The sequence below is a fragment of the Carcharhinus amblyrhynchos genome, chromosome 7 (assembly GCF_965287045.1).
Source record: "Carcharhinus amblyrhynchos chromosome 7, sCarAmb.v2.hapA, whole genome shotgun sequence".
Classification (NCBI taxonomy): domain Eukaryota; kingdom Metazoa; phylum Chordata; class Chondrichthyes; order Carcharhiniformes; family Carcharhinidae; genus Carcharhinus; species Carcharhinus amblyrhynchos.
Window position 1 is genome coordinate 105235556 of NC_137330.1, and position 22120 is coordinate 105257675.

Consider the following 22120-nt stretch of genomic DNA (forward strand, 5'->3'; position numbering starts at 1 on the left):
CCCATTCAGGTCCTAGCCCAATAGCTCCATGTATTTACCCGAGCGAGTCCACCTGAATCACAGAACCCTACAGTGCAGAAAGAGGCCATTCGGCCCATCGAGTCTGCACCGACCACAATCCCACCCAGGCCCTACCCCCGTACCCCTACACATTTACCCGCTAATCCCTTTAACCTACCCATCTCAGGACACTAAGGAGCAATTTTTAGCATGTCCAATCAACCTAACCCGCGCATCTTTGGACTGTGGGAGGAAAGAGTGCGGGGAGGGAGGTTCAGAAGTGATGTTAGGGGTAAGTTTTTCACTCAGAGGGTGGTGAGTGAATGGAATCGGCTGCTGTCAGTGGTGGTGGATGCGAACTCGCTGGGGTCTTTTAAAAGACTTCTGGATGAGTATATGGGGTTTAATGAGATTGAGGGTTATAGATAGGTCTGTAGGTTGGTAGGTGATGATGTGATCGGCGCAACTTGTGGGCCGAAGGGCCTGTTTGTGCTGTAGTGTTCTATGTTCTATGTTCTATGAAACTGGAGCACCTGGAGGAAACCCACGCAGACACAAGGAGAATGTGCAAACTCCACACAGACAGTGACCCGAGCCAGGAATTGAACCCAGGTCCCTGGAGCTGTGAAGCAGCAGCAGTGCTAACCACTGCGCCCCCACCCCCACCCCTGCCCCCCCCAGCCATGGTGGGCAGGATGGGAAAATTCCCCCTACTCTCCTCTCTGTGCTCACAATAATGCTTAGCCTACCGCCACTCTTGTGTTATTGTACAGATTGCAGTGTTAGTGTAAGCCTACTTGTTATACAATAAACTTTGAAAGGTGGAGAGTTCCAGAAAACGGCACATGTGAGTGGAGAAGTCACGTATGGAGTTTTTTCGGCTACCTTTCAAGAGACTTGATATTGAACTCCCTGCAATGGGATGAAGTTTCCTTACTTACCATTAAATAGGCCAGAAAATGTTAGGGCTGATGCATTCAGCTGTTAACGATGATCTAACAGGACATGTCACAATTAGTTCAAAACTGCAGAATAATGGGCTAATAGTTAGAGTAATGAGATAGCAATGTAACCACGACAACAACAGTCATGTGCAAGAGAGAAAGAGAATAGTTATTTATTTATTAGTGTCACAAGTAGGCTCTCATTACTGTGAAAATCCCCTAGTCATCAGACTCCAATGTCTTGTTTGGGTACACTGAGGGGGAATTTAGCATAGCCAACACACCTTTTCGGACTGCGGGAGTAAACCAGAGCACCCAGAGGAAACCCATGGAGAAACAGGGAGAAAGTGCAGATTCTGCACAGACAGTGACTCAACAAGACTCCTTGCAATACCAGGTCAAAGTCCAACAGGTTTATTTGGTAGCAAACACCACTAGCTTTCGGGGCAAGAGCCCCAAAATCTAGTGGCGTTTGCTACCAAATAAACCTGGTGTTGTGAGACTTCTTACTGTGGTTATCCCAGTCCAACGCCAGCATCTCCACATCATGACTAACAGTGACTCAAACCAGGAATCGAACCCAGGTCCCTGAGAGCTGTGAAGCAGCAGTGCTAACCACTGTGCCGCCCTGATGGAATAATCCTTATGAGAGTCATAAGTACTCACCTAGAAACTTAAAATGTATTATAGTTGAAATTAAGGTATCTTCTGAAGAAACATACTAGAGTTAGATCTAAGTCACTTGTATTTGGTGGGAAACCTTCCCAACCCAGAACAGGGTTAGCCAAAGAGAGCTGTAAATAGTAATCAAAGTGGGAAAAAAGACAAGAAACCATCTTTCTGGCACTGAAAATTTACTTTTATAAGTGTATACACTATCCATGGACAGCTAAGGAAGTTAAATATGGTATCAAATTGAGAGAAAATGTAAAATGCAGCGGAGTTAGTGATAGGCCGAAAGATTGTGAATATTTTACAAATTGACAAAGGATGATTTAAAAACATATAGAGAGAGAAATTGGAGTATAGGAGAAGACTAGCAAGAAATATAAAAACAGACAGTAAAAGCTACATAAAAAGGAAGAGAGTAGCTAAAGTGTGTGTTGATACCTTAGGAGCTGAGACCAGGAAATTAATAGAGAAATGTGGAAATGGCAGAGAGCTGGGGCCTGATGGCCTGTATCCTTAGGTCTGAAAAGAAGTGCCTGCAGTGATTGAGAAAGCATTGATTATAATCATGCAAAATTCCCTGGATTCTGGAAAGGTTTCAGCAGGCTGAAAAACCACAAATGTAACACCACTGCTCAAGAAAGGAGGGAGAAAGAAAGCAGGAAACAAAAGGCCAATTATTCTAAAATTTGTCATTGGGAAAATGTAAAAATGTATTATTAAAAGGTGTAAGCAGAGCGTTTAGAAAATCAGGCAGAGTCAGCATGGTTTTCTGAAAGGGAAATCATGTTTTGGCAAATGTAATAGAGTTTTTTAAGGATGTAACGAGAATGGTGGCTAAAGGGGATCCAGTGGATGTAGTGAATTTGGAGTTCCAAAAAGCATTCAATAAGGTGACATGTAAAAAGTTGCTGAGCAAGATAAGGTGTTGAAGCTAACATATGTTAGCATGGATAGGGGATTGGCAAACAACAGGAAACAAAGAATTGGGATAAATGGTTAACATAGTGTATAATAGTAGAATGTCACTGGAGCCGATACAATTTATGATCTGAATTAATGACTTGGATAAAGGAGCCATCAGATTTGCTGATGAGAAGGTAAGTTATGAGGAGGATACAAAGAGTCTGCAAAGGGATATAGGTTAAGTTGAGTGAGTGACCAAAATTTGACAGCTGGAATACAATATTGGAAAATGTGAGTTGGTATTCCTCTGGCCTCTTGAATCACAATGGGTCTAGGTTCAAGTTCGAAAATTAAAGCTGCCACTCCCAGTGCATTGCTGTAGGGGCCACCTTTCGGCTGGCACTATTTTAAAGATAAGCTGGTGACCTGGCCAATATTTATGCCTCAATCAAAATCCCAAACACCTGGGTCATTAACACATTCCGATTTGTGGGAATTTGCTGTGTGCACACACTGGCTGCTGCTTTTCCTGCATTACAATCATGATTTCCAAAGTACTTCATTGGTCAAGAAACGCGCTTTATTCATGCATGATGTGGAGTTGCCGGCATTGGACTGGGGGAGACACAGTAAGTAGTCTCACAACACCAGGTTAAAGTCCAACAGGGTTATTTGGTAGCACGAGCTTTCAGAGCTTTGCCCCTTCATCAGGGGAGTGAATGCAAGTCTTATTTTCTTTCTAAGGGAAAGAGATGGAAAAGAGAGAATGGATTGGCCCTCTGCCACTTTTGCTACAATGAAGGCAATGACATGATGACATTTTCACTGTGAGGCAGTTTGACCAGAGCTGTAACATCAAGCTAATTGAGAAAGTGAAAAGTCATTTGCCAAACATATTTTCATAAAGTGCCTCTTTAACTAGTTTGAATCTGATGCCTGCACTCCTGTGTGTCCATAAACATGGACTTGGAACATCAGTAAGTAGCCAAACAAATAAATAATTTATCAGACATTGTATTCAATAAAGCTGGTTCATGGTTGTTACTTTCTACTTTTGAATACAATGGTTGAATCTTAGCATTTAGGGCTGGGTTTTTACAGAAGCATAAAACTAGCAAACATTTGATGTTACAATGACACCACAGGATTTTTTTCTCAATTTTCTATCTACAGATTTCCCAGAAATTAGAATTACCAAGTACTGAATCATAGAATCCCAACAAGGCAGAAAAAGGCCATTCAGCCCATTGAGTCTGTACCGACTCTGAGCATCCATCCAGGCCCTATTCCTGTAACCCCATGCATTTACTCTGCTAACTCCCCTAACCTACACATTTTGTGACATGAAAGGACAATTTTGCAAGGCCAATTCACTTAACCTGCACATTTTAGGACTGTGGGAAGAAACCCATGGAGACACAGAGAAAACATGCAAACTCCATACAGACAGTCGCCCAAGGCTGGGATCAAATCCAGGTCCCTGGTGCTGTGAGGTAGCGGTGTGAACCACTATGCCATCATGCTGCCCCATATACATTAACAACTTGGATGTGAATGTATAAGGTATAATTAGTAAGTTTATAGATAACACAAAAATTGGTGGTGTGGTTCCTCCGGAATATTGAAGGACCTTGGTGTAGAAGTCCATAGATCCATGAAGGTGGCAGCACTGGTAGATAGGGTGGTGAAGAAGGCATATGGAATACTTGCCTTCATTAATTGAAGCATTGAATATAGGAACAGGACGGTCTTGGTACAATTTTATATAATACTGATTTGGCCACAGATGGGGGAATTTTGTGTGCAGTTCTGATCGTCACACTATCGGAAGGATATGATTACAGTGGAGAGGATGCAGAGGAGATTCATCAGGTGTTGCCTGGGGATGGAAAGTTTCTGCTATGGGGAGAGACTGTATAAGCTGGGTTTGTTTCCTGGAGCAGGGGAAGCTAAAGGGAGATCTGATAGAGCTATACAAAATTATGAGAGGCATAGATAATAATCATAAGAATCTTTTCCCCATGGCAGAAGTGTCTAACCCCAGAGGGCATAAGTTTAAGATGAGGAGTAAGTGATTTATAGAGCATCTGAGGAAAACATTTTTCACCCCGAGGGTGATGGAGATATGGAAATTGCTGCCTGAGAGGGTGGTGGAGGCAGGTACTTTAAGAAGCATCTGGACAAGTACTTAAATTGCCAAGGTATAGCAGAGTGTGGACCAAGTGCTGGCAAATGGGGTTAGTATAGATTGATATTTGATAATCAGCACAGACATGGTGGGCCGAAGAGCCTGTCTCTGTGCCGTATGACTTTATCTTTCCTTAGATAAGGGAACCAGAACTGTGCACAATACCCCAGGTGTTGTCTGACCAGTGCCTAGTTTTGGCAAAACTTCCCCATTTTCATAAAAGCAAATGACTGCGGATGCTGGAATCTGAAACAAAAGCAGAAAATCTCACGTCTCGGTGGCCTATTCCTGCTCTTATTTCATATGATGCGACTGCACCTGGGGCAATGCGTACAGTCTGGTCTCCACACTTAAGGAGGGACATACTTGCGTTGGAAACAGTTCAGCAAACGTTCACCAGGCTGATTCCTGAAATGGAAGTTTTGTGAGGAAAGGTTGCTTACATACTTATTGCAGTTTAGAAGAATGAGGATGATCTTATTGAAACGGACAAGGTTTGACAGGATAGATATTGAGAGGATGGTCCCGCTTATGGGGGGCTCGAACACCAAGGAACACAATTTGTAAATAAAGGGTCTCCATTTAAGATGGAGATGAGGAGGAATTCCCTTTCTTGGAGGGTTGTTAATCTTTGGATTTCTCTTCCCCAGCGCACATTGGAGACTGAGTCATTCTCCAGGCTGAGTTTGATCTACAAAGAAAATTACAGCACAGGAACAGGCTCTTTGGCCCTCCAAGCCTGCACCAACCATACTGTCCAACAGAATTAAAATACCCTACCCTTCTGGGGACCATATCCTTCTATTCCCATCCTATTTACTTGTCCAGATGCCCCTTAAAAGTCCCTATCGTGCGTATTTCCACTACCTCCCCAGCAGCGAGTTCAAGGCACCCAGCACCCACTGTGTAAAAAACTTGCTTCGTACATCTCCTTGAAACCTTGCCCCTCACACCTTAAACCTATGCCCCCTAGTAATTGACTCTTCCACCCTGGGAAAAAGCTTCTGACTATCCACTCTGTTCATGCCCCTCATAATCGTGTAGATTTCTATCAGGTCACCCCACAACCTTCGTTGTTCCAGTGAGAACAAACCAAGTTTCTCCAACCTCTCCTCGTAGCTAATGCCCTCCATATCAGGCAACATCCTGGTAAATCTTTTCTGTACCCTCTCCAAAGCCTCCACCTTCTTTTGGAGGATTTGTGGGACAAGCAGGGAAGTGGAACCAAATCTACAATCAGGTCAGCCATGATCTAATTGAAGACAGGGCAGGCTCAATGGGCTAAATAGCCTGCTCCTGTTCTTACTTCTTATGATCATATGGAGTCTAATCATTCAGAATTTGATTACTATTGGAGGTTTATTAAAGATTAAAATAAATTGTCTTTGTCCTCTCTGAACCGTTTGTTTCTCTGCCAATCCCTTTCATTGTTCCCTCTATTTTGCTTTCAATACGTGATTTCACATTGAATTAATTATTCTAATTTGGACTTGGTGTGACTCAGTGAACAATCTTCAATCTGATTGAGGGTACACACAGTTTCCTGTCCTGCTCACACATGATATAGATGGTCTGTGGAGGGCGCCACACACTAACAGCTGTAAATTGCTGCTCAAAAGCCCACAAAATGTGGGCAGCCGCAAGTATAGTGAGCGTCAGGCATCATTCCTCCATCATCGTCATAAAAACCCGAGTTAATATCTTTGTCTATGCCGTATAAAGAATACAAATCTATTTAGCTGATTGTGGTTAGGAAAGTTTCATCACTTTGGATGGTGAAATTAACACCAGCAATGTTCCATGTGCCACCAGTGTCCAGTTAACATTCATGGTGGTAAACTGTATGAATTAGCACTTTTATAATCAAAGCTATGGATTTATTGTTTCTGCAGTAAAATGGATGGGAGCAGAGAATTCAGTATGAATGATAATTGTGAAAATCCTGGATTTCCATGTCCTAAAAACAGAATTTGACTGACATAGCTGTTTGGGATTGGAAATGCAATCATTACAACATGTCCTATCTGGATTGTCGTCGTTATCTGACCTTTTTTTCATAGGATCATGTTTCGTTGCTGACAAGGCCGGCTCTTCTTGCCTATCTCTAATTGCCTTTGCCAGTTAGTTTCCGAGGGCAGTTAAGAGTCATCCACATTGCTGCGGATCTGGAGTCACCTGTAAGCCAGACCAGGTAAGGAAGGCAGATTTACTTACTTAAAGGACATTAGAAAACCAGATGGGTTTTTACAACAATTGAGGATCGTTTCATGGCCTCCGTTACAGAGGCTAGTTTTATATTCCAGATTTATTAACAGAACTCAAATTCCACCAGCTGCAATGGTTTGATTTGAACTCATGGCCTTGAAGCATTATTCTGAATTTCTGGATTACTAGTCCAATTAATGTATCACTATACCATCATCTCCCCATGAATACAGTACATCTTCGTGTCTGCACTATCTTGACAAGTTCCAGGCATCAACAGAGTCTCAGTCAGTTTTGGTGACAAGAGTGGCACAGTGGATAGCACTGCTGTCTTACAGCACCAGGGACTTGTATTTGATTCTGGCCTTGCGTGAGTGTCTGTGTGGAGTTTGCACATTCTCCTCATGTCTGTGTGGGTTTCCTCCGGGTGTTCCAGTTTCTTCCCACAGTCCAAAGATGTGCAGGTTAGGTGGATTGGCCATGCTCAATTGCCCCTTAGTGTCCAAAGATATGTAGGATAGGTGGATTAGCCATGGTAAATAGGCAGGCTTTGGGGAGTAGGGCAGAGGGAAGGCCTAGGCAGAATGCTCTTTCAGAGAATCTGTGCGGACTTGGTGGGCCAAAAAGCCTCCTTCTGCACTGTAGGAATTCTATGATTCTAAGTTAATAGATTGATCTGGAACAAAGAACACAGCACAGGATACAGGCTCTTCGACCCAATGAGCCCGTGCCGTCATTTCAGCATTGCGAGTCCCCTCTCCACCCATGACCCTTGTCTATGCGTTCTGGTATACTTTCTACAGAATTAGAGGGATTTGAGATAAGTAATCATTTGACTGTATGCAGTTACCTACTGTTAGTTTGTCTGAAGTAAAGGTTGCAGGATTGTGTTATGGAGTCAAATTTTCCAGTCTCGCTCTGCCACACGAATTGGAGTAGGCGAGGTGCAGACTGTGCAAAAGTCTGTTAATCTCGGGTGGCATTTTTTAGTTTTGGAGCTAGTGTGGCTGGAAAATTCCGCCCATAGTGTTGGTTACTGTTTGATAGGTCTTAATTAAGTCTTCATAGTTTTAAGTTGCAAGAACTATGTCTATGAAAGGTTCAAGCTAGGGGCTGTCTCGTTTTTTTGTGCACACAGCTCTGTCCTAAACTAGACTGACCCCTAGGTATAGTTCATATACTCTCTTACATCACTTTGAGAGTAATACTGTAGTCAGTCCCATGGTTAACGCTATATGTTCCAGACCATTATAATACAAAATACTTGTTATTATCACAGTATATCCCACCAGTTAATTTCCCAGAATGAAGTTTATGAGTTTCTTCATCTTCAAAAGTCTCAAAATGCATAGATTTTTATAAGATAAAAGTTAAAGCAATATTAACCATACCATTACCAGTAACATCTATTCACACTCACCACCGGTGCTGACTATGAACAGCAGCTTACTACTAAACTGTTATAGAATATAAAACAGACTGTGAAGAATTGGAACGATGTAAGGCTAAACTTAGCTGGGTCATTGTCCTGCTCTTTATAAATGGGGTTTATGATTTTGTCATAAATGGGTGACCAAGAAGGTAGATGAGGGCAGTACAGTCAACATGGATTTTAGCAAGGCCTTTGACCCGCTACTGCATGGTAGGTTGTTGCAGAAGGTTAAATCTCACAGGATCCAGAGTGAGGTAACCAACTGGATACAAAATTGCCTCGACAACAGAAGACAGAGGATGGCTTTAGAGGGCTATTTTTCAAACTGGAGGCCTATGACCAGCGGTGTGCCTCAGGGATTCATGCTGGGTCCACTGTTATATGTCATTTATGTTAATGATTTGGATGAGAATTTAGGAGGTGTTAGAGAAATTCAGAAAACCTTGGGATTTTAAAAATACTAATAAAATTACTAACAGAGGAAATTAACTTAGAATAAGGACCACAATGTGCCTTATACTTACTTTATACAAAGGTATCACTTGTATGGACACACACAAAATGACTGCTATAGAAATTAAACACATATTTTAGATTTAAGCAAGTATTTTTGAATGTATTGTGCACCTTGGTCAAAATGCAACTTTTGGAACATAATGTTCAGAATGGAACATTATGTTCCAAAATGGAACATAAATAGGACATAGTGGGAAGAGAGTTAAACCAGACAGGCCACATTTTTAGCAACAATAAGCCATAGAATACATGCTACCGGGACTTGATGGTTTGAGTTATAAAGAGAGGCTGGATAGACTGGGATATTTTCCCTAGAGCACAGGAGGCTTAGGGGTGACCTTATAGAGATCTATAAAATAATGAGGAAAATAGATCAGATAGATAGTCAATATCTTTTCCCAAAGGTAGGGGAATCTAAAACTAGAGGTAATAGGTTTAAGGTGAGAGGGGAGAGATACAAAAGTGTCCAGAGGGGCAATTTTTTCATACAGAGGGTGATGAGTGTCTGGAACAAGCTGCCAGAGATAATAGTAGAGGTGGGTACAATTTTGTCTTTTAAAAAGCATTTAAATAGTTACATGGGTAAGATGGGTATAGAAGGATATGGGCCAGATGCAGGCAATTGGGATTAGCTTAATGGAAAAATCTGGGTGGCATGAACTTTGGTCTAAAGGGCCTGTTTCCATGTTGTAAACCTCTATAACTCAATGGGCCCAATTTTACCATTTTGATTTGAAGAGCTGAATCTGGGCACAATTCAGATCCGACTTGTAAATCTGCTCTCAGGTGCCCCCCTATGCACTTAGCCTGAAAAAGAATCATGAGTCTGAATCGCACTGTTTGGCAGGGCTTATCGTGCCTGAAACGCTGCTGCTCTGATCAGAGCCTTCAACTGTGCATGCGCAGTGAAAAAAGAAATTTGAAAAACGCGTCCTCTCCCATCGTTCCCGGCCCAGAAGCAAAAAGCGGGAGCGATGGCCCCCATAGACATCGCCCCACCCCCACAACATAACTGTCCCCCTTATCCACCCATCCCCCCGCTACCCAGACTGATCGCGACCCTCTGCCCCCCTACCCCTCCACCGATCGTCTGCAGAGGGGCAGCGGACTCCCTCTGCCCCTCCCCCCCCCACCAGAGATCCATTTGGCCACACCCATGCCCGCCCCCCCCCCAGAGAATGATTGGGCCTCCCTCCCACCACCCCCCCAGAGTATGATTGGGCCTCCCTCCCACCACCCCCCCAGAGTATGATTGGGCCTCCCTCCCACCACCCCACCGGGGAATGATTGGGCCTCCCTCCCACCACCCCCCCAGAGTATGATTGGGCCTCCCTCCCACCACCCCACCGGGGAATGATTGGGTCTCCCTCCCACCACCCCACCAGGGAATGATTGGGCCTCCCTCCCACCACCCCCCCAGAGTATTATTGGGCCTCCTTCCTCCCTCCCCCCACCAAAGAAAGATCTGATCTGCCTTCCTGTCACCCCCCCGCCCGAATCTGGATGGGCAAATGCAATAGGAGGAAATGCAGGTAAAGTTGGGCAGGCAACCCATTAATTCAATTTAAATACATTTAAATCGCTGTTGGGCCCGTTTTGGGCATGGTTCGGATCGAGGCCACTTTTGGGCCTTGATAAAGTGGGCATCGCCTAATCGCTGGGGATGGGGAAATGGCTGAGGTCTTGAATAACTTTTTTGTTTCTGTCTTCACAGAGGAGGACGTGAATAATTTGCCGGGTGTTAGCGATGGAAAGGTGGTAGGACTGGAGGGTCTTAATGACATTATTGTTACTAGAGAGGCGGTGCTCGACAGACTGGAGGGGCTGATTGTGGACAAGTCCCCAGGACCGGATGGAATGCATCCGAGGGTTCTGAAAGAAATGGCGGAGGTGATAGTGGATGCCTTGGTGGTTATTTTCCAAACGTCGCTGGATTCCGGGGAAGTGCCGGAAGATTGGAAAACGGCTAATGTTACACCGTTGTTTAAGAAGGGTGGCAGGCAAAAGGCAGGGAATTATAGGCCGGTTAGTTTAACGTCTGTGGTAGGTAAAATGTTAGAATCCGTCATCAAGGAGGAAATAGCGAGGCATCTTGAGGGGAATTGCTTGATAGAGCAGACGCAGCACGGTTTCGTTAAGGGGAAGTCGTGTCTGACAAATTTATTGGAGTTCTATGAGGACGTGTCTAGGTTGGTGGATAGAGGAGAGCCGGTGGACGTGGTCTTTCTTGATTTTCAGAAGGCGTTTGACAAGGTACCTCACAAGAGGTTATTGCAGAAGGTCAGGGGGCATGGAGTTGGGGGTATGGTGTTAGCGTGGATAGAGGATTGGTTGTCAAATAGGAGACAGAGAGTGGGGGTTAATGGGTGCTATTCGGATTGGCGGTTGGTGACTAGTAGAGTGCCCCGGGGTCAGTGCTGGGGCCTCAGCTATTTACTATTTATATAGATGATCTGGAGGAGGGAACCGAGTGTATGGTGTCGAAATTTGCTGATGACACCAAGATTGGTGGAACGGCAAATTGCACGGAGGGTGTGGAGAGTCTGCAGAAGGATCTAGATAGGCTGGGCGAATGGGCCAGGAACTGGCAAATGGAATTCAATGTTGGCAAGTGCGAGGTGGTCCACTTTGGTAGGAATAATGGTAGGCAGGACTATTACTTACGTGGCAAAAAACTGCAGCAGGCGATGGTGCAGAGGGACCTCAGGGTCCTTGTGCATGAGTCGCAAAAACCCAGCCTGCAGGTGCAGCAGGTGGTCAGGAAGGCGAATGGGATGCTGGCCTTCATAGCGAGAGGGATTGAATATAAAAGTAGGGAGGTCTTGCTGCAGCTGTATAGGGCATTGGTGAGGCCGCAGCTGGAGTACTGTGTGCAGTTTTGGCCACCGCACTTACGCAAGGATATTTTGGCCTTGGAGGGAGTGCAGAGGAGGTTTACTAGGCTGATACCGGAGTTGAGGGGGTTGAGCTATGAGGAGAGGCTGAATAAACTAGGCTCGTACTCGTTAGAGTTTAGAAGAATGAGGGGAGATCTCATTGAGACGTATAAGATGATGAATGGGATGGATAGGATAGAGGTGGAGAGACTCTTCCCGCTCAAAAAAGACAGTAGGACTAGGGGGCACAGCCTCAAGATAAAAGGGGGGCGGTTTAGAACAGAGTTGAGGAGGAACTTCTTCACTCAAAGGGTGGTGAATCTCTGGAATTCTCTGCCCGTTGAAGTGGTGGAGGCTGCCTCGCTAAATATTTTTAAGACGCGGGTTGATGGGTTTTTGATAAGAGAGGGGATTAAGGGTTATGGGGAGAGGGCGGGAAAGTGGAACTGAGCCACGACAGATCAGCCATGATCTTATTGAATGGCGGGGCAGGCTCGAAGGGCTAGGTGGCCTACTCCTGCTCCTATTTCTTATGTTCTTATGTTTGGTAGTATTGCCAAGTCAACACAAAATAAAGTTAAGATAATGGGACAATGGGAATATAAATCTTTTCGAATTTGAGCTTTTGCATTCCAGTCGCAGATACTTACACTAAGCCCTGAGACTAATTGCTGACTTCCAGGATATTTGCACGTTAGCTTTGACATTCCCTTTTAAGTGTTGACTGTAGGTCTATGAAACTGCATCTTTATCTCTGAACTTTGCTACGTATGCCTTTTTTTTGTTTATTTATCCAATTCAATCCAATCAAAGTCCAATTCAAAGTCTCAGCAAGTTGAGACATTCCAGATCCAAGCTGACAAGACAGGGCTCTCACTTCCTATCTTGGGCTTGATCTATGTGATCCAAGCTGATTGGAGCAGGCATTGCATCTTCTCTAAGGCTTCATCTTACTTGCGTCTTAGCCAAAAAGCTGAGATGCCGCTTTGAAAAATTGTTTCAAATGAAGCCTCAGTGTAACCTCATGATTTCAACCAAGTCCAGGATGTCAATACTGCTCTTGATCTTAGCCAAAAGGCCAAGAACAAACACTACACTTGGGGCCCTATTTCACCATTGCGTCGCACCCATTTTCAGGCGTGAAAATGTGTTAAAGTCAGGTGTGAGGTCATTAACGCGGTCCGCGCCCACATCCGCGCTGATGGCCACTTTACCAAAACACGGGAATGGCCGTGATCCGATTCGCGCCCGAAACTGGCACAACGGCAATTTAAATGCATTTGCATACATTTCAATTGAATTAATGAACTGCCTGCCCAAATTTATCAACATTTCCCCCTTTACCGCTGCGTTCACCAATCTGGAATCGTGCCGGAATGAACCTGCTGAATAAAAGTCTAAATCGGGTGCTCCAGCTACTGAAGAGCGAGATCAGAGCTTCCAATGGCTCTCTAACTCGGATCGGTGGTGGGGAGGGTGGGAGGGAGGCGGATCAGATCATTCTCTGGCTGTGGCGGGGGGGTGGGGGGGTGGTGAGAGGCAGGAGAGTGAGGCCAGATCATTGCAGGTTGGGGGAAGGGGGGAGAAGGAGGTGGGTCAGATGTATCTCTGGTGGAGGGGGAGAAGGAGGTGGGTCAGATGTATCTCTGGTGGAGGGGGAGAAGGAGGTGGGTCAGATGTATCTCTGGTGGAGGGGGAGGGGGGAGGCAGGTAAGATGTATCTCTGGTGGAGGGGGAGAAGGAGGTGGGTCAGATGTATCTCTGGTGGAGGGGGAGAAGGAGGTGGGTCAGATGTATCTCTGGTGGAGGGGGAGAAGGAGGTGGGTCAGATGTATCTCTGGTGGGGGCGAGAGGCCCAATCACTCACTATTGGTGGCGGGGGAGGGGGGGGGGAGGTCAGATGGATCTCTGGTAAGGGGGTGGGGGGAGGGCTGGGGGGGGGGTGGTTGGGGTCCACTGTCACTCTGCGGGCGATCGGTGCAGGGGGGAGGGGGCAAGGAGTCGTGATAGGCCTGGACAGCAGGGGAGGGGGTGGATAAGGGGGACAGTGATGTCTGTGGGGACTATTGCTCCTGCTTTTCGTTCCTGGGCTGCTTTCTCTGCTTTCTGCGGCTCAGGAGCGATCTGACATGGACGCGCTTTTACAAGTTTATTTCTAACTGCACATGCGCAGTTCAGAGCTGCGATCGTTCTGGGTGCGTTAAACCCTGCCCACAACGCGATTCAGATCCGCAGTTTTTTTTCAGGCTGAATGCGTATCGGGGCACCTGAGAGCAGATTTCCAAGTCGGATCTGAATTACGCCCAGATTCAGCACTTAGAATGAATATGGTAAAATTAGGCCCTTGATTTTAGCCAACGATTGCCTTTGATTGAGCAAAAAAGAAGACAAGTAATTTTCAACTGTTTGGAGCCCTGAACACACTCCTGCGTTCCCCTTTTTTTGGTTAGCCACTGAAAAGTCAACCTGTCTGTAATATCCTCCAAGTAGCAATCAGCATTGGATTGCCACTTTGGGCCCGACTACTTCTGTGAAATTTCTTCTGTGCCTATCCTGCCTGACCTTCCAACTCAGGCCCGCTGAAATCAGAGCAGCCTAACCATTTCTGAAATCTAGTGCCAAAGAGCAGGAGAGACGAACACACCCCTTTGTGTACTGCATTAGCTCCCGTAAACCAGGTAACCAGGCCTGGAGTAACTAAGGATATGGGAGGTTGTGGGGAGGGGGGAATGGGTCAGGCACGTGGAGGAGGAGGGTTTGTAGGAGATCGAGTCAAGCCAGGGGAAGGTGAGTCATGGGTTAGGAGATACAGTGGGGGAGGAAGTTTGGGGGGCTCGGGAGTTCAGTCTGTGTCTTTCCAATTGTTAACCAGAAGTTATGAGTTTCATTTCTAACTTTTTCTGGGTCACTATTTGTGGAACACAGCCGGAATCATCTGAAGTTTGCGATTTAAATCACAATTTTCTGATGGTTCCCAGTGCCCAGTGGAAATTTGCATTTTGGGCAATTGCCATGCAAACCCTTACCTGGGAACTTCCAAGAGGGATTTCCCAATGCATCTTTGGGGTAGCCCTTAAATCTGTGCCGAGGAGTTTGGAAGTTATGGCCCAGTATTAACAGCCATAAGGGTTTCACCAGAGCTCTGTCAAAACTATTGGGGCAGATTGATGATAACAGAAACCATAGAAATTTACAGCTCAGAAACAGGCCTTTTGGCCCTTCTTGTCTGTGCTGAACCATTTTTTGCCTCGTCCCACTGACCTGCACTTGGACCATATCCCTCCACACCCCTCTCATCCATGAACCCGTCCAAGTTTATCTTAAATGTTAAAAGTGACCCACATTTACCACTTAATCCGGCAGCTCATTCCACACTCCCACCACTCTCTGTGTGAAGAAGCTTCCCCCTGCCCCAATATTCCCTTTAAGCTTTTCTCCTTTCACCCTTAACCCATGCCCCCTGGTTTTTTTCTCCCCTAGCCTCAGTGGAAAAAGCCTGTTTGCATTCACACTATCTATACCCATCAAAATCTTATACACCTCTATCAAATCTCCCCTCATTCTTCTACACTCCAGGGAATAAAGTCCTAACCTATCCAATCTCTCTCTTTAACTCAGCTTCTCAAGTCCTGGCAACATCCTTGTGAACCTTCTCTGCACTCTTTCAACCTTATTTACATCCTTCCAAGGAAAATGGCAGGAGCCACTGTTTGCCATCATCTGCTGAATGTCTCTGCCCCTTTGTCTCCAGCACACTTTATGTAAAAACAAAAGATAGAGAGGAATAAACACATCATAATTAATGTGCTGAGTGTATGTGAGCAGCAGACGTGATGGGGAAGAGTAGTGTGTTGGAACAGTGACAGATCACGTTGGAGTTCCACATAAGATGGGGAGTTATACTCAGGTGGTCCCACCTTCCACGTGGGATCTAAAGCTGCTGAAACAGTTTCCTGGATCTCGCAGAGGAGCAACATATAAAGAGACTCATCCTCTCCTACCAGATAGCTGTGGACACACACCTCTTTACAGCAGAAACTGCACCATTTCTCAGGGAGTAGCGGTCAAAGTGACCGACTCTCGATTTTTATGCATCAGGGTCTTTCCGGGATGTGGCAGGAGATATGACTGGGAAAGTGGCAGCATGTGGTTACAGGAAGTTGGGTGATAATTGCTGTCTTTGAGAAGGCAAATTCATTTTACCTGCTACAAGTCAATATGTCAGAGCAGCGGGATTTACTGCAGTTATGATGTGGAGATGCCGGTGTTGGACTGGGGTAAACACAGTAAGAAGTCTGACAACACCAGGTTTAAGTCCAACTGATTTATGTGACAGTAAACTCACAAGTTTTCGGGGTTTCTCCCTTCGTCAGGTGAATGAAGAGTTCTGGTCTCAGACAGAGCATATAAAGCACAGACAGTTTACAGATTACTGATTAGAATGCGAATCTTTACACCTAACCCCCATGACTTGCCTGGGTTTGCAAAACCTCACTTACTGTACTGTCTGGAGACAATACACATCTCTTTAACCTGTGCTTAATGCTCTTTTGACTCACATTGTCGGCATCTTTAAGACTTGAATAGCAGGTTAGGTGTAAAGATTCGCATTCTAATCAGTAATCTGTAAACTGTCTGTGCTGTTATATGCTCTGTCTGAGGTCAGAACTCTTCATTCACCTGACGAAGGGGCAAACCCTGAAAGCTTGTGAGTTTACTATCAAATAAATCGGTTGGACTTAAACCTGGTGTTGTCAGACTTCGTACTGTATTTACTGCAGTTGCCAGATTCCCAAAGGTCTGACTTCACACTGGGACATCACCAAGTGAACCAGGACTTTTCTCAATGTCCAACTGGCAACAGACCATCCTATTAGAATAAAGAAAGTACCCTGGAAGCAGCCAAAGTGCGTTCATACTGAACAAAGAACAATGCAGCTCAGGAACAGACCCTTCGGCTCACCCCAAGAAACTACATCAAGGCAACGCCTCGGATACCTCTGAGGAAGAACATCTAGGATACAAAGGTTGTTACCTTGGATGATGACACCATTCCTGCCACCTACATACTCCAGATGAAAAGTGACACATTAATAACCAGGATCAACCTGGTCAGTGGTTCAGGGAGTACTTCTGTTTCCAGTAAAACAAGATTCCAAATGATCTCCCCCTCCTCACTCCTCTGAAGTTACATTCCCATTAACTCATTGTCAGGGGTACGTCCTGTGTGTGTTGTTGACCTACCAAGTGGCAGCAGGCTATCCAACCACAGGTGCCATCACAGTTGTATCTGTCCTCACCTAATGTCCATGTACATCCTTCAACAACTGCATTTATTTAGCATCTTTAATGGGGTAGATTGTCCCAAGACATTTTACAGGAGAGTTATCAAGCAAGTGTTTGCACTGAACCCAACATGAGAAACCAGTACAGATGGCCAAAAATGTGGCCAAAAGAGGTAGACCTTCAAATGAAGAGAGAGACAAAGAGATCAAGGCAACAATCCAGATCTTCAGTTCTAAGCAATTGACCGCATGTTCTTCCATGTCACTGGTTAGCAATTAGAAAGGTGAAATCAGAATCAATCTCATTCCTTTCTGAGTGACACATAAAAACTATTGAAATTCCCCCAGTCACTGATATCAACAGAGCTCAACAGAGACTGGATTCGAATGTTGGTGCCTCCTTGTCTGTATTGGATTCAGCTGTGCCCAGTAACTAGAAGAGCCCAAAAAATGTTTAAGGAAAATAGTTTTGCAGTTTTCTACAATTAAATATGAATTTTAAAAAAACACACTGTAAAGATTTAATAAAGTTTAAAGATAGTATTGCACTGCTTACCTGAGCAATTTTTCACAAATTCCAAAGAAAAACAAGGATGATGATGATTGGAAGGTTAACCTGCCTTATTCCAGGATCTTCAGTTCCTTATTTTGAAATTGCAAAGTCTCGCTGTTCAGATCCTCTCTCGACTCTTCTTCCTAACGACCTTTCGTATGATATTTATATCATTTTCCAGACTTTGAACCCAAGGTTTAAAAATATGATTGGCTAAAAAAAGGTGCTAGGTGCTGCTGCTGTGTTGGGGGGGCAACCTTTGGATCTAAGATCACTTGTTAAAAAAGAATCATTCTTGCTTTTTGACGTGATAATTTATGGTAATTGATTTCAGCATCCAAATGTGCCGATGATCATTTCCAACACAAGACTGTTTTTTATTTACAAAAAAGGCCTCTGGTTAATTCAGGCATTTTAAAAGCTACAGTGCATTGACTATTTGTGGGTGGGTGGTGTGTGAAGTGATGAATGAATGGTTGGGAATTGACAGATTCACTTTTGTGACTTAGATCCCACTTACTATCTCGCACGGTGCCCAATAAACTTGTGTTCTTGAACTATGTACTCATTCAAATATCCTTTTATCAAAAGATTTATGCAACAATTAAAAGTTTTCCCAGTATATTCTGGTATTTAGTCAACCCACTCAGTTAAATGAAGACAGAGATAATTTGGTTTGGAAAAGATATTAAACCGACAATGTGCCGATCAGCAAAAAAGGAACAAGCTGTACAGTGTTAGACAATGCAGATCTTTATTTTAATGATTACATATTATTTTACTGTCAAGGACATAGGTTATCCAAGCAGTGGACACTTTTAACTGTTTTCAGTAAAACGATGCATGGAAAATAAGGAGTATCTCTTTAGTAATTTCAAAACTGTATCCTTCTTTAATATTTTTTTTCCATCCTGGGGGCTGTGTTGTCTCCATTGGTAAAACAAATAATGACATGACAGGAAATATTCAGGAAAGTAGGCTACCTGCAAAAGCTATTTCCCACACCACATAGGCTGAATAAGAGCAAACCTTATCAAAATCGGAAAGTTAGCGATACAGCTCTTAGGTTTTAAAAGCACAATTATTGTAGAAGAAAGGAAAGATTGTAAAGGAATTCAGTAATTCTAAGTTAATGTGAGAATATGATCGCATTACAATCCTTAATGACAGCAAAGCAGGAATGTAGGAAAAGAGGTAGCACATGTTACGTTAAGAAGAGCACTGACCATTGATAACACCTTGGAGGGATTGCAGAGGAGGTTTACTAGGCTGATGCCGGAGTTGAGGGGGTTGAGCTATGAGGAGAGGCTGAATAAACTAGGCTTGTACTCGTTAGAGTTTAGAAGAATGAGGGGAGATTTCATTGAGACGTATAAGATGATGAATGGGATGGATAGGATAGAGGTGGAGAGACTCTTCCCGCTCAGAAAGGACAGTAGGACTAGGGGGCACAGCCTCAAGATAAAGGGGGAGCGGTTTAGAACGGAGTTGAGGAGGAACTTCTTCACTCAAAGGGTGGTGAATCTCTGGAATTCTCTGCCCGTTGAAGTGGTGGAGGCTGCCTCGCTAAATATTTTTAAGAAGAGGGTTGATGGGTTTTTGATAAGAGAGGGGATTAAGGGTTATGGGGAGAGGGTGGGAATGTGGAACTGAGCCACGACAGATCAGCCATGATCTTATTGAATGGCGGGGCAGGCTCGAAGGGCTAGATGGCCTACTCCTGCTCCTATTTCTTATGTTCTTATGTTCTTATGAAATGTCTGGAAGTTATGATCCAAGATAGCTTATCTCCCTATTCTGTCAAGAGCAAGCTTTCTCTTGTAACCTATCCAGGAGACTGAAGGTCTTTGTGGAGAGTATTTTGAAGGTCCTACAGTTTTTGCAGGGGTAAAAGGCACATTTGACCTAAAACCAAGTTTTCTGGGGACAACTTTCCCAATGGGGAGGTGAAGAAGGGGCAGAAAATCAAAGGTTGGTCTGAACTGCCACAGTGCACGACATCGTGCATGGGAGGAAAATGATGTGATAGAGTCGATGACTGCAAAGGAAATGTTATTAACTTGCAACAGTCTGTCTGCTCCACAATGTCTTGGAGAATTACTGGTCTCCATGGTGAACTGGGTTATTTAAAAAAAAACTAATTATTGAAACAATGTCTCATGAACCCAGGGCGATATGCTTACTACTCAGAGTATTTATCTCCAATTATTTTCTCTTTCAAAGGAGAATTGAGAATATACTTGGACATTTCATAAGGTTTTTCCAACTTTGGTGAAATAATGGCTGAAATCCTGGAAAACGGTGTCTTCAGATCCAGAGCTTCCTCTGATCTTCTGTCAAAATTATGTTGAAATCCACACTGTCATTTCCCATTATCTTTCATGGATTCCCATTATCTAGCCATGGCTTAATGGCAGTTCTCCGGCCTCTTGAGTCACAAAGTTCCAGGTTCAAAGGCTTGAGTACAAATTTCAAAGCTGACACTCCCTGTGCAGACCTGAGGGGGCGCTGAATTGCTGGAAGAGCCATCTTTCAGCTGAGTTCCTGCACCCCATCTCCCTGCTCGGGCGAATGTGAAAGATCCCATGGCACTATTTTGAAGAAAAGCTGGTGGCCTGGCCAATATTTATGCCTCAATCAACATCCCAAAAGCCTGGGGTGGGAACACATTCTGGTGGGTTTGAATTTGCTGTGCGGACATGGGTACTGCTTTTCCTGCATTACGCCAGTGATTTCAAAAGTGTTTCATTGGCTGGAAAGCATTTTGAGACATCCATTGGTGATGAAATGCGCGTTATTAATACGTCTTATTTTCTTTCAATGGGAAAGAAATAGTAAGGGTTGTGAACGAAGCCCAGTCCATCACCAGCCTCCTATCCATTGACTCTGTCTACACTTCCTGCTGCCTCAGAAAAGCAGCCAACATAAACAAGGATCCCACTCACCCCAGACATGCTCTCTTCCACCTACTTCCATCAGGAAAAAGATACAAAAGTCTGAAGTCACATACCAACCAAGTCAAGAACAGCTTCTTTCTTGCTGCCATCAGACTTTTGCGTGGACCTGTCTTATATTAAACTGATCTTTCTCTATACCCCAGCTACGACTGTAACACTACATTCTGCACCTTCTTTCCTTCTCTATGTACTGTATGCTTTATTACGCACAAGAAACAATATTTTTGACTGTATGCTAATACATGTGGCAATAATAAATCAAATCAAATTAAAGAGAATCGATTGACTCTCTGCCCCTTTGCTATGATGAAGCCAAATACATATGACGTGATGACATTTTCACTGTGAGACAGTTTGACCAGATGTATAACATCAGGTTAATTGAGAAAGTGAAAAGTTATTTGCCAAACATATTTTCATAAAGTGCCTCTTTAATTTATTTGAATCTGATGTCTGCACTCTTGTTTGTCCATAAACATGGATTTGGAACATCAATAAGTAACCGAACAAATAAATAATTTATCAGACATTGTATTCAATAAAGCTGGTTCATGATTTTTACATTCTACTTTTGAATATAATAGTTGAATCGGCAACAAGAGCTTTTTTATTTACTTGTGTCACAACTGGGTTACATTAACACTGCAATGAAGTTACTGTAAAAATCCCCCAGTCACCACCCACTGAGGGAGAACTGAGTATAGCCATTGCACCTAAGCAGCACGTCTTTCAGATTGTGGGAGGAAACCGGAGCACCTGGAGGAAACCCACACAGACACAGGGAGAACATACAAACTCCACCCAGACAATCACCCAAGACTGGAATCGAACCCGGGCTCCTGCCACCACTCTATCCTGCTGCATGTCAATCAATAAGAAATGTGCAAAATACCCATACAAACTTCAAAACAATCTTATTGTCACAACCAGCACAAGCATGAGGATACTGGATAAAATTGTTTTTATTCATTTATGGGATATGGGCATCGCTGGCTAGATTGATTGACATTACAGACTTGAACATCATACTTTGTGAAAGTAGCCACTAAACCTGTTAAACTGCTGCAACTTAACCCATGACTATGAGTATTTAAACTATGGATAATATTTCATTCTGTAGCCAACATTTAGCTGAACATGGAACTGAGTATGGATACTTGGCAGCCCCCTGTGAGGTTTAAGAACATAAGAAATAGGAGCAGGAGTAGGCCATCTAGCCCTTCAAGCCTGCCCCTCCATTCAGTAAGATCATGGCTGATCTGAAGTGGATCAGTTCCACTTTCCCGCTTTCTCCCCTTAACCCTTAATTCCCTTGTCTATCAGAAATCTATCTACTCGTGACTTAAACATATTCAACGAGGTAGCCTCTACCACTTCAATGGGCAGAGAATTCCAGAGATTCACCACCCTTTGAGTGAAGAAGTTCCTCCTCAACTCCGTTCTAAACTGCACCCCTCCGCCTTATCTTGAGGCTGTGCCCTCTAGTTCTGTTTTCCTTTCTAAGCGGGAAGAATCTCTCTACCTCTACCCTATCCATCCCCTTCATTATCTTATACATCTCTATAAGATCCCCCCTCAGCCTTCTAAAC

General features: G+C 44.1%; 1 protein-coding gene across 1 annotated transcript in view; it reads right to left on the reverse strand.

Annotated features, from left to right (window-relative positions):
• Positions 1-17781, reverse strand: part of ddo (D-aspartate oxidase) — a 61936-nt gene extending 44155 nt beyond the window's left edge. Inside the window, exon 1 of the mRNA XM_080192898.1 lies at positions 17578-17781. The gene's annotated coding sequence lies outside the window, so the exon portion shown is untranslated. The remainder of the gene's footprint in view (positions 1-17577) is intronic.
• Positions 17782-22120: the final 4339 nt, after the last annotated feature.